Source organism: Silene latifolia, chromosome 1 (genome assembly GCF_048544455.1).
Source record: "Silene latifolia isolate original U9 population chromosome 1, ASM4854445v1, whole genome shotgun sequence".
Taxonomy (NCBI): Eukaryota; Viridiplantae; Streptophyta; class Magnoliopsida; order Caryophyllales; family Caryophyllaceae; genus Silene; species Silene latifolia.
This window is the reverse complement of record NC_133526.1, coordinates 134,304,926-134,318,748: the sequence shown is the minus strand read 5'-3', so window position 1 is coordinate 134,318,748 and position 13,823 is coordinate 134,304,926. Positions and strand designations below refer to the sequence as shown.

The 13,823-nt window shown below is 39.1% G+C and overlaps 1 non-coding gene across 1 annotated transcript; it reads right to left on the bottom strand.

Annotated features, from left to right (window-relative positions):
* Positions 1–1,464: 1,464 nt before the first annotated feature.
* LOC141618138 (small nucleolar RNA R71) lies at positions 1,465–1,571 on the bottom strand. The gene has a single exon (XR_012531310.1). It is a non-coding gene; the product is annotated as a small nucleolar RNA R71 (small nucleolar RNA).
* Positions 1,572–13,823: the final 12,252 nt, after the last annotated feature.

Sequence of the window (13,823 nt, the reverse complement as noted above, 5' to 3'; positions counted from 1 at the left end):
ATTGACAACCTTGCTAGCATGTTCAATATGATGATGAGTGAGTAGTCTCTTAGCTAGGGTTAATGGGTGATTAGGGGAAACCAACATGGGGAATGATTCATGCTTAAATTAATATGCTTTCATGTTTTATTTGCTTGCTTGTTTTGATCTCAACTCATGCACACGTTATGTTTGATGAAATGCTAAGCCTATGAATCCTTGCATTTACTATCATCTCCTATCTTTTCAATGAGGCTTGTAAGACATAACCCAACTCGAGTCTCATTAGACCATGCATGTTGTTGAGTAGGGAAGATTAAGTCGACTTGTAGGTGTTGTACAATCTAATCGATTCGGCTCCGGGACCCAAACTTTCCTAGGATTGTAAGATATAACCCAACTCAATCCATCACAACAATAATTGCTTGCTTATAATTTGAGAACATGTTTGTATAATCATATCCCATGATTCCCCTATGATCCCATGACACCCTAGTGCGTTTAATCAATTTTTTACACCCCCTTTAATTTATCTTGCTTGTTTATTTTCATTGTTATTCTAGTTTAGTAACCTTCTACATCAACCCAATTTGTGACACCCCTTAGACACCACTAGTTACAATAGAAATCTCATTTCATCTCCCGTCCCTTGGGATCCGACCTTTACTTGCCTCTTTACTGATTGTAGAGTTGCTTGTTAAGCTATAAATTGTGTTTTGATTCGACCGTGACCAACGACCACATCTATTTATTTGTGAATACGAAACGGACCGATCAAAAAATGGCGCGTTCTTCGGGGAAGTGTTTGTTTGATTTAGATTTCCTTTTTGTTATTAGTTGTGTCTTTCTTCGCCTTGAGGAAGTAAAACTCCTCAAGGTTTGTTCTAATTATTTTTGAGTTGTTTGATATTTTGCATGTCTAGAAGATTACAAAGTGAATTGTTACCTTTTGACCGTGAAATCGAAAGAACCTTGACGAACAATAGGAGACTTGTTAGGAGGAATTTGAGAGGTGTTGGTGAAGTTGTTCAACCCATTAATGAGTTTGTCAATCCTTTCGCAATAGAAGGAGAAGAAAACCCATTACACAATACCCCACAAAATCCACCTACAATGCCAAAATTCTCGTCACACTCCGTACCCACCGAGGAGAATCTACCAAATGGTACTCCTACACCGCAACATCTAACCGAAAATTTTATTGCCAAGTCCGCCTTCATCCAACTAGTTGAGAGGAGCCAATTCGGGAGAATGCCTAGTGAGGACCCTCATTCTCATATGGAAACCTTTTGTGATTATTGTGATGCTATCTCTCAAACGGGCGTGACTCAAGACCAAATTAGATGGGTCTTATTTCCTTTTTCCTTAATCGGCACCGCAAAGCAATGGTTGAAGGGCCTTGATAAGGCCACCCTTGGAATAGATTCTTGGAAGAAGTTGGCTCTAACTTTCTACAAAAAATTCTACCCACCGGAAAAGACCAACATGCTAAGAGCTCAAATTACGGGTTTTAAGCAAAGGGATGAAGAGTCTTTGTATGAAGCTTGGGAGCGGTTCAAGGGAATTTGTCGCTCATGTCCTCACCATGGACTTAGCGAATGGTTTTTGGTGCAACAATTTTGGAATGATTTATATGAAGATTTTAGGAACATTCTCAATATGGGATCCAATGGAATGTTCACCGAAGTTGATGACAATCAAACATGGAACAAGATTGAGGAAATGGCGGTCCATAACTCACAATATAGTAGACCTCGCAAGGCTACTAGAGGAGGAAAGCATGAAGTGGACTCCGTTACTCAATTGGGTGCTCAACTTAGTGCTCACATTGACACAATCAACTTGAAGTTTGAACAAGCTATGGCTAGACTTGAGGAAAACTCAAAATCATCGAAGCATCATGTCAATGCCATGACGGCATCCTCATCAATCCCAAGCGGGATATGTGAGAATTGTGGAACTTTGGGTCATGACTCAAGTGAGTGTAGGGGAACAACCGAACAAGTGAATGCTTTCCAAGCTTACAAAAGTGGTACCCCTTATTCAAATTTTTACAATGAAAACACCAAGTTCCATCCAAATCTCTCATACAAAAGCCAAAATGTTCAAAACCCTCAAACAACATACACTCCACCACCCATGAGAAACCAAAATCAAAGACCCTTTTACAATCAAAACCAAGGTTACCAAAATCAAAATCCATACAATCACCAAAGTGACCAAGGTTTTGATGTCCAAAAAGCGGTCCTCCAAATGCAAAAGAATCAACAAGAATTTTTCACCCAAATGCAAAAAGATAGCCAAGCAAAAGAAACCACCATCAACAACATTCTAGCTCACACCAAGATGTTGGAAACACAATTGACTCAACTAGCATCTTCAAGCTCACAAAGACAAAAGGGGCAATTACCACCTCAAAGTAATCCCCCTAGACATGAAACGGTTAGTGCCATTCACTTGAGAAGTGGTACAAGGTATGAAGCACCGAAGAAGCAAGTTGAGGATGAAGTTGTGGAAGCTAGTGAAAAGGAAGAAATTGTGCAAAACTCCAAAGATGGATAATCATCAAAAGAAGAAAGTTCAAAGAAAAATGAAGACAAGGCCAAAGAGAAGGAGCCCATTGTGATTAGACTTCCTTTTTCAAGTCGTCAAGCCAAGCCCAAATTTGATGATCAACTTGGAAAGTTCATGGAAATTGTGAAGAATTTAGAAGTCTCAATTCCTTTCACGGAATTAATCAATCACGTTCCGGCCTATGCAAAGTACATGAAAGATATCCTCACAGAGAAGAAGTCGATCCGGAAACTTGAGACTATCGCCTTCACTAAGGTGAGTAGTGCAATACTTCAAGGGAGTTCACCTCCAAAGTTAAAGGATCCGGGAAGCTTCTCAATACCGTGTACCATTGGCGACACGACGATCAACAAAGCCTTATGTGATCTAGGGGCTAATGTAAGTGTCATGCCGTACTCGGTAAGTAAAAGGTTGGGAATGGGAGAGCTTAAATGCACCAACATCACACTCCAAATGGCCGATAGATCGACGAAGACACCATTAGGGATATGGGAAGATGTCCCCGTGCGAATTGGGAAGTTTTTCATCCCGGTGGACTTTGTCATTGTTGATATGGAGGAAGATTCCAACATTCCAATCATCCTAGGAAGACCTTTCCTACACACCGCGGGTGCGGTGATTGATGTGAAACATGGAGAGCTCACTCTAGAAGTGGGAGATGAAAGCATAACTTTTAATCTTGACAAGACCATGAGAGCTCCTCGTTTGCATGAGCCATGTTTCATGATTGATCATTATAGCCGAAAAGATGAAAGGAAGAAATCGAAACTCCAATGGAGGAAGAAAATTGAAGATGCTCCATTCAAAGAGCAAGTAAATTGTGACAAGGAGAGCTTGCAAAGCTCATCAAAATCAACCAAGGAAGAAGAGGATGGCCTCATTGGCCAAGGGAAGAAATTGGGAGAGTTGTCTCCATCTAAGCAAGAGATTTTCAATGATCAACTCAATGAAGTTTGTGGTCTTTGGGACGACGAGTTTGAAGGGATTTTTAATCCCTACATTGGGCATGCCATCCATCATGATCAACAACAAGGGCCACGGTCTATTGAGGACCTCTACCATAATAATGAACAAGCTTTTGATTACTTCTTCAAGGTGTTGAGCAACATCAACAACACCTTGAACATGCCCCCTTGACATCTCATCAAGAATGAGAGTTTGGTGGAGTCCTCCCTAAACCACCACTTGTAAATATTTCTAACTCCCTAACTTGCATTTAAATTCTTGTATTGCATTTTTGTCATTTTGGGATTTTTATTTACTTTGATCAAAATAATTGTCATGTAAGAGAGAAGTGAGGGAGGGACTAACAACTTCAATTGATGTGTAGTGCTTTACCTTAGTGTGGGGATGACAATTGCCTAGGCTATCCATGCCTTAGTAATGCCTCCACAATGAAGAACACAAGCCTTGAAAGAAAGAATGGAGGAATGATAAAGGGAATGCGCTGTGCACGGGTGGAACTGAATCCGTGCACATAGGGGAAGAATCCGAGCGGATTCCCAAGAATCCGCCCGTCTTATGCAATCCGAGCGTCCTGCAGAAAAGACGCCCGTCTTGAACTGAGCTGAATTTTGGAATTTTCTTGACTGTCAAAGAATCCGAGCGGATTCCAAAAAATCCGCCCGTCTTGAAGAATCCGGCCGTCTTGTAAAAAAGACGCCCGTCTTTGCAGCTGAAGAAAACAAGCAAAAATCTCTGGACTGAAATCCGTCCCTCTTTAAAGAAATCCGCCCGTCCCGTGTTCAGCAAATCCGAGCGGATTGTACCAAATCCGCCCGTCTTTAGGCGAGCTTTTGCAAAGATTGAAGAAGCAGAATCCGCACGGATTGAGCCTAATCCGCACGGATTGCCCCTGCAGTTTTGAAAAATTTCGGCCTCTTTATAACCCCTCCCACCTTCATTCATTCATTCATAAACACTACCCACAACATCAAAACCCTCATCCTCTCCATCATAAAAACAAAAACCCTCAACAACATTCAACAAAAACAAATCAAACCATCCTTCCAACAACAAATTAATCACTCCTTCTTCAACAAAAATCAAAACCAAGAACAAAATCTTCAACCTTTGAGTCGATTTTTGTTTTCATAAAGGCAAAGCCTTTCACCTTCAAATCGATTTGGGCATACTACAAAGTGAAGATTTTTCATTCTTTTCTTGGTTAGGTAATCAATGGCAAGGACTAAGGGACCAACAAAGGCAACAAAGGCACCAAAGGCTAAGGCTCTCTCACAAAGGCAAAAGGCTCTTCAAACAAAGAAAGCTTTGGCTATGGTGGTGGCAACACCAAACTTGGAAGTACAACAACAACAACAACCTTCTATGGGACCATCAACATCTTCTACTCCGGTAATTAATCAACTTTTGCATTATCCGGAGGTAACTTTTATTTCCGATACCCATAGAAATACCTTTGTCAAGTTTGCTATGAAATCTATTCAATCCACCAAATTCATATGTGAAGATGCCTTGGAAAAATTGGATGTTCTTGAACAAACAAAAGCCTTTTTCAAAGCCATGGGGTTGAAGAAATTGTTTGAAACAAAGGAATTGACATACCCCTCCCTTGTCTTGGAATTTTTAAGTTCTTTGAAAGTCACCAAAGTTGAGAATAGAGAAAATATCGAGTTTCGTCTAGCTAATGTTAGTAGACGCATTACCTTTAAGGAATTTGGTGAAATTTTGGGTCTTAGTGATGAATCGAGTTATTTCAAGAGTTATGGAAAGTATGACCCCGAACCTCTTTGGGAGGCAATCTCCGGGAAGAAATTTGAGGATTTTCATGCATGTCGTGCTCTCTTGGTCCATCATCCGGGCATAAGAGTATGGCACAAGGTTGTGGGAAATACCATAATTGCTAGGAAAGACACCAATCATTTCACAAGACTCGATTTTATTCTCCTTGAATCGGCTTTGAATATCGGAAGAATTCACACCAAGCCTTACAATTCTTTGAGGCTATTGGTTGATAGATGGCTTAATGTTGATAATGGGAAGAAGGGCACGACCGTTATTGTCAATGGCGGCCTAGTCACGGTCCTAGCTAAGCACTTTGATCCTAATTTCAATATGGATAAGAAGTACAAAGCAAAGGAAGGTGGCCATCTTATTGATATGCATATTATGATTCACAAGTTCAAGTGGGTTGCTCATAACCCCCTTGACACTAAGTATGGATGGCTAACTAGTGAAGCTAGATCGTTCACCTTGCCCTCGAAGATTTGTCGCCTAAGCGTCCACCGGACCAATTATCTACTTCCCCTTTCCGAAGAAGCCGAATATATCATTCAACAACAAAAGGGTGATCTTGAAACCCCCTCCTCTTCCATTGTCATACCACCTTACCCCTTTGAGTATGAAGAGTTCAAGCCGGAAGGAATTGAAATTGGGAAAGACTATGTGACTCTTCTCATGCAAGCAATGCACAAGCAAGCCCATGAAGATCGGAAAAATGCGTATTTGGCTCAATATCCACCCCTCCTACATCTAGCTAGGCAAGGACGCCTTGATCCATCTTGTCCTTTGCCTAGTTGGGCGGATAGAGAAGTCTTATTTCCGGGTGCATCTAGGGACGTGGTGGGAGATAATGAGGTTGTTGGAAATGATGAAGAAGTTGAGGATAATATTGAGGAAGAAGCAATGGAAGGAGAAAGAAATGGTGAAGATGATAATGAGCAAGATGAGGAAGAAAGTGAAGAAGCAAATGACAAGGAAAGCGGCAATGTGACCACTTCTCATGAGGGAAGTGGTGATGATGATAGCATGATGGAAGACTAGCAAGCCTTGAGACTCCTACACTCCCATGGTTTGTCTATATCTCTTTGTATTTTATTTCATTTTGATCATTTTTGGTTTAGTCCTAGCAACATCAAAGGACTCACACCTCGGTACCATTGAGGTGTTCTTATTGTTCCCATTTGTAAAATCCAAAATGACAAAACTAGTTTCATGCATAGCATAGTGTGTGCATGAACTATACCCATCCTTGGACATTAGCAATAGTGTCTCACTCGGTTTGGGGATGTTAATGCATACACAACGGGAGGTAATATAAATTACCCTCTCCGTCATAACAAAAACCATGCATCATGTAGTGTAGCTTAGTATAGAATTGCATTTAGTATAGAAATCATGCATCATCTTTGCATAATTTCCATCATTTTGGCCATTGAGGACAATGCCCATATTAGTGTGGGGATGGGAATCATAACATTTAACTCTTATTCAAAAACCCATAAAAATTGAAAAAATTAAAAATCCAAAAACAAGTTCATTTCCTTTGTATATATTGTGTTTGTTTTATCCTTGTTCACATTGATCGACTACGCCACATCCGAGACATGAGGATATTGAAGACCGCATGGTATGATCTTTCCAATCTCCTTTTTCCTCTTTATGTTAATGACTATGTGGCTTTATTTTGATTGATGCGGTATAAACAATGTGAACTTAGGATTGCATTTAGATTAAATGTCATATTAGTTGGTAGAATCACTTGCATTAGGATGTTCATATGTTAGTTGCATCATGGCATGTAGTTGCATGTTAGAAAATTTTTGCGAAACCGTCTACTTGAGAAACTTGACAAGTGTATATAGGCCCTAGTAGATGCTTTTTCTTCTTAAGACTTTGCTTGTTATAATGCTTGTAAAACACCCTAGGATGTGTCATGCTAGTATCATTTGACCCATGGATTAAGGCCGAGTCAAGAGTACCTTGTGGTGTGATAACTCCTTGGCTACCGTTTATTCCAAGGTGACCCTTGAAACCATGCATACATCCATCATCCATGTTCTACCATATATTTTTGTCATCAAAGGGAATGGGTACAAAAAGAAATCAATTTGAGTTCAAAGAAATGAAAAGTGAATGAAAGTTTGCAAAAAAAATGCATCAAAAGAAAAGAGGAGCAAAAATAGACTCCTAAGCTTCAAATACAAGGCACCCTCGTTACTAATTGGGGTGACTTTGAAAATATTCAAAAAGAAATGCAAAAAGTTGTCAAGTATTGAAATGCCAAAAATCAAAAAGAAATGGCAAAGAAAGTGTGCTCAAATGTCAAATGCCACAAGAAATTGGGGGGAAAACAAAAACAAAAGCAAACTCCCAAAGTGAAACTCAAATATCTATTGATCCCTTTTATCCATCATATCCATTTTTGTGCATGGTAGAGAGGGAACGACCCTTCTTCTTGTCTAGGCAAGAGGGGGAATTCCGCGATCCTCCAGTGTTTCTAACACCATAGGGAGTCTACTCTTGACAAAAGCATTTAACGATTGAGGACAAAGGTACCCTAGCTTGACACATTTTGGAGGTGATTTATTGGTATCCTTCTAGGCTTAGTAGTTTGAACAAATTGCATCTATGAAGGATTGTGTACCCTTGAATTGCTTCCCTTGTAGATAATTTCCGCCACTTGATGAGGGAGTGGCTATTCTTTTTGTAGATGCATCCATTATGTGTTTTTGTGTGCTTAATGTTTGGATGTGTCGCCATTTTGGCAAGACCCACCTTGCCTTGCAAGAAGGCATCCTACCTCATGGTTGTCTTGTTGTGAGTTGAAGGGGCGGAGTGAGACCCGCTAATTGTCTCATATCGGCTATATTATTAGGATAGGTTAGTATTGGTCCTAGTCTTTGTCACCTCTTTACTCGGGACGAGCAAAGGTTCGGTTTGGGGATATTTGATGTGACCATAATTGGCGCATATTTAGCCCCGAATTACCCTTGTTTCCATGCTTTTTAGTGCTTATTTGGGTCATTTCTTATCTTTAGTTCTTTGTTTTGCATATTCTTTGAGATTTTGATCCCTTGGTAGGAAAGGAGTAAGAATCTTGCATTTTCATGGCAAATCAAGACTAAATTGATCAAATTCAATGACCAAGCATCAAGGAGGGACAAGATTAGAAGGCCTTTGTACATATCATGGTAGAAGAGCAATGTTGAGAAAAGATCCTTGAGTCCCCAAGGAAATCCCCAAGGAATTTATGAAGAAAAGGGAAGAAAAGAAGGAGTTACCACGCCGATCGACAATCCGAGCGGATTGTCAACAATCCGCCCGTCCGCCCTTGCACAATCCGAGCGCCCCAGTGGAATCCGCTCCGCCGGATTCCCAGAATCCGCTCGGATTCCATCGCCCAAATCCGGCCGTCCCGACCTTAATCCGCCCGGATTCCTTCACAGCACGGGTTGTCTTCTTCAAGCTACGAAAAGAGAAGCCCTTCTCTCCAAAAATACCGGCTTCTCCTTGCTCAACTTAAAAAGTGTAATTACTAGTTTAGCCCTTAGTTAACCCTAATGCATCCTCCCTAATTTTCACTATAAATACCCCATTAGTCTAATTAGAGGAGCATGTTCTTCTTATCAATAATTAGTGTAGTTAATATCAATCAAATCTCTCTTTAATATTGTAATCAAGTATTAATCAAGTTTTAATCCAAGTTTTAGTTCTTTAATCTCTCTCTTGTTCATCCTTTATTTTGGGTAATTGAAGATTATTTGGGTTATTATTGGGAGATTGACAACCTCTCAATCAAACATCAAGTACTTCTATTATTCTTGCTTTGTTATTGGAATCATTAGTAGGTATAATCTCTTAATCCCTTTTTAATTATTGCTAATTACTTTTATTTGTTCATCATGTTTCACTATGTTGGTATGATTGACAACCTTGCTAGCATGTTAAATATGATGATGAGTGAGTAGTCTCTTAGCTAGGGTTAATGGGTGATTAGGGGAAACCAACATGGGGAATGATTCATGCCTAAATTAATATGCTTTCATGTTTTATTTGCTTGCTTGTTTTGATCTCAACTCATGTACACGTTATGTTTGATGAAATGCTAAGCCTATGAATCCTTGCATTTACTATCATCTCCTATCTTTTCAATGAGGCTTGTAAGACATAACCCAACTCGAGTCTCATTAGACCATGCATGTTGTTGAGTAGGGAAGATTAAGTCGACTTGTAGGTGTTGTACAATCTAATCGATTCGGCTCCGGGACCCAAACTTTCCTAGGATTGTAAGATATAACCCAACTCAATCCATCACAACAATAATTGCTTGCTTATAATTTGAGAACATGTTTGTATGATCATATCCCATGATTCCCCTATGATCCCATGACACCCTAGTGCCTTTAATCAATTTTTTACACCCCCTTTAATTTATCTTGCTTGTTTATTTTCATTGTTATTCTAGTTTAGTAACCTTCTACATCAACCCAATTTGTGACACCCCTTACACACCACTAGTTACGATAGAAATCTCATTTCATCTCCCGTCCCTTGGGATCCGACCTTTACTTGCCTCTTTACTGATTGTAGAGTTGCTTGTTAAGCTATAAATTGTGTTTTGATTCGACCGTGACCAACGACCACATCTATTTATTTGTGAATACGAAACGGACCGATCAATGACCCTAATCCTCCCTAGAGAAGGCGATTTTGCAGCGATTTCAAAGGTGAATTTCTTGCATAAATGACGAGGAATTCCGCTTCTAAATCAGCCAAACTTCGCAATATCACAAGGAAGAAAGGAATGTCTTCGAAGGAGAATCCAAAAATTGCAAAGATGACTAAGAAAATGAATCCTACGCCGAATGATGAAGAGGCTGTGAAGCATGATAGCATGCAGAACATTATAGGAATTCCTGCTTTTAATATTGACGAGGATGAACCTGTGATTGAAACCAGTGAAACTACGCAGGAAGAGGACACACAAGTTATAGATGAAACGGGAGAATGGTTTCAGATTCATGGAAAGAAGATAGAGCAGGTTTTAGATGATGAACCTGAACCATTACTGCAACTCTCTGATGAGGACGTGCATGAGGAACTGGAGTACTGGAAGCAAGCTGTGTATAGGTTTATGCTTGGGGCAAACCCTCCCATGGCTGTTCTGGAAGGGTATTTACGTAGATTATGGTACAAACATACAATTGACAAAATCTCATTTATGCCTAATGAGGTGTTTTTAGTCAGGTTCCAAACAAAAGAACGAGGAAGTTCTTAAGGCTGGTCACTATTTGTTTGATAGTAAACCTGTCATCATTAAAACATGTACGGAGAATGTTGGCTTGGAAAAGGAGGAAGTTAAGAGTGTCCTAGCCTGGATTAGAATGCATCAGTTACAACTGAAGTTTTGGGGAGAAAGTCTGCCAAAACTAGCCGGGCTAATAGGTAAATACATACAGAATGATGCTGCCACTAATCTTAAGACCAGGCTGGGATATGCCAGGGTTATGGTGGAGCTTCAAGTTGACCAAAAGTTCCCTAATGTTCTTAAATTTCTCGATGAGAAACAACAGTTGGTGGAGATTGAAATTGAATATGAGTGGAAGCCTGCTATATGTAATGGATGTAAGAAATTGGGACATGAACAAGTCAATTGCAGGGGGGCCATATATCCAGCTGTGAAGAAGGGACAGTCAATTAAGCCAGTGAAGCAGGTGTGGAGGAAAGTGGAAAAACCTAAAATGATAGCTCAGGCAGTTATCCCTGATAATCCTTTGATCACTCCTCCTGTTCACACAACTAGGGAGGAGGAGGAACCTGTACTGATACAAATCAAAGAATTTAACCAGGACACTCAGCAAACACCAACTAAAGACGGAGGGACATATGCTGCAGTGCTTACTGGTTCACCAGGAAGGACAGCAGGGTCAGCTAGTTACCACAACCCCACATCTGATCAATGATAAAGCTTGGATTCTGGAATGTGCGTGGTATGAATAGGAGGAATAAACAACAGGTGATTAATAGATTTCTGTTAAATAATAATGTAGGTTTTTTTGCTTTACTTGAAACCAAAATCAAACCTCATAATTTGAATAAAGCCATGAATCTGTTCAATAGTTGGAGCATATCTACTAATTCTGCCTATCATCAAGGGGGGGGGGGGGGGGGGGGGATTTGGATTCTATGGCAAGCTAATTTGTGTGACATACAGTTTATAGAATATGATGCTCAGTATATACATATGCAAATCATCAACAAGTCAACAACTAGTAGTTTCTTTGCCACAATGGTCAATGCTTTCAATGGTAGTGCTGAAAGAGAGTCCCTCTAGGGCAATCTGAGTAGACTAGTGGCTAGTGTTCAAGGACCTTGGGCAATTGGAGGGGATTTCAACTGTATTTTGACTGAATCTGAAAGAGTGGGGGGTTCCTGTTAGGTTCATATACCTCTTATTAGACTCTTCTAATAATGAACTAATTAACTTCTTAATATGTGTTCTTTATATCTAGTGCATGCATAACAAAATAAGAGATTAATAAGGAAAAACAATGTCCCTTACATTGTATTATGGCTCAAAATAGGGCACAAATAAGGTCACCTTCCTTATTTGTTCTTGAGCTAAAATATGATGGATGATTCTCCAAAATCCCAATGTAGAGATCCTCCTCTTGATTGCACCCAAGACAAGTCCCTTAAACTAATATATTAATTAACTAGATTAATACACTAGTATCCTTAAAATGATTCTAATAATATTCTTATTACTACACTAGTAATCTAATATTGTATTTAGAATTTGTGATGAACAATTTATTAGGTTTCTAAACTATTTTAGAGAGTTGTGAGAGAAGGAGAGAAATTGCATGTAGATGAATGTGGTTGTGTACAAATTGAATAAGAGAACAAATTCTCTTAAAGAGGAGGAGGGGAAACCGGTTGGGGGTCAAGGGAGTAATGCCAAAATATGGCATCTCACTTTTTCTTTTCCTCTTCTCAACATAATAGGTATGTAAGCTAGTATGCACTAGTTATGATGACACTTACTTTATCTAGTAAAATAATATCATCCTCACACCCTACACCATCCATAATTTCGGTCCATTTTACATAAAATGGACTACCATTTTATTTTGTCAATTTGTCATTTGTCACACAATATGTCACATGTAGTATGTTACATGTTATTAATTAATTTAATACATATTTATCAAATAAATATCATTTTACAAATTAATTAAATTACATACAACAAATTGACTAGTGATACTTGATCACATAAATAAAATGGATCATATAATTATAATTCACAACATATTGTAATTATAATTAACCATTCATTCTTATCTCAATTGTTTCACAAACAATAATCAATTTTAGTAATAAAGTATTTCAATTACTAAAATAAATCTTATTTAATCCCATTACAATAAGATATAAATAATCTCTCTCACAATTGAATTGTTCAATTTTAAGGAATTGATTAACTTGTATCATCATTCAATTAATCAATTTGTCTATTAAGGGAATTGTCCTTTAGGTGTGACCTTAAAGGATCAACCACCACCGTCAGACGACAGTAATGTCTAACTCTAGTTAGTTGATCATTACTGATTAATGTTGACCAGTTGACTATATAAATGAATCATCCCTTACGTATTCTTATATGAGATTTAAACATGTGATCGCACTATTGTTGAGGACACATACTCCAACAATCTCCCACTTGTCCGAGACAAGTGTGCGTCAACAATTCTCTTGTCCTATTACAATCTCCCACTCAATGCAAGGTGTCTCGCAGGTCGTACTTGCATTTGATCATATCTTGAGTGGTTTCCTCGATCCGGAGAGTAACTGTCTGACTGGAATTATCTACCATAGATACTTTCCGAGCGTGGCCACGTATTTCTAATTCACTACTCCTCGAGTGGCCTTGAGATTTCAAATAACCCTGACAAGGGAGTGGACAATTCCTATCGCACTATTCCCTTTGTTTAGCCACAGTTCATCATAACCCAAAATATACCCATTTGACCTCAGTTACGACAGTCGTAGAGCATAAATCAAAGCCAATCAGAAATTTGTGCCAACTTAGGCGAATGTCTCTAGTCAAAAGAATTGACTCATAAGAATACTATAGCAGCTCTTGCCACGACCAGGCTTTATGAATTACCAGAATTCTATAACCGGTCAATGCCCGACAGAGTGTCCCACACAGTCTGCCTATGTGATTGACTAGTCATCCCACATGACTCTATGACACTTGAACTTGCCATCAATCGCATCACACTCTAGTCATTTCGAGACGTCACCTCCTTTAAGTAACTAGGGACGAATACTATGTCAATCCAGTTCACTTTAATGGGGTTCAATATTGTCTCAACAACCCATTTGGATACAACAAAGTAATTAATAAATGAGTTTGTACAAATTAAACTCAAACGACAAATGCGATTATCACATATGAACCAAAAACAAAGCTTTTTCATTTCATATCTTATAATCTAATACAAACTTGGCATGCGCCT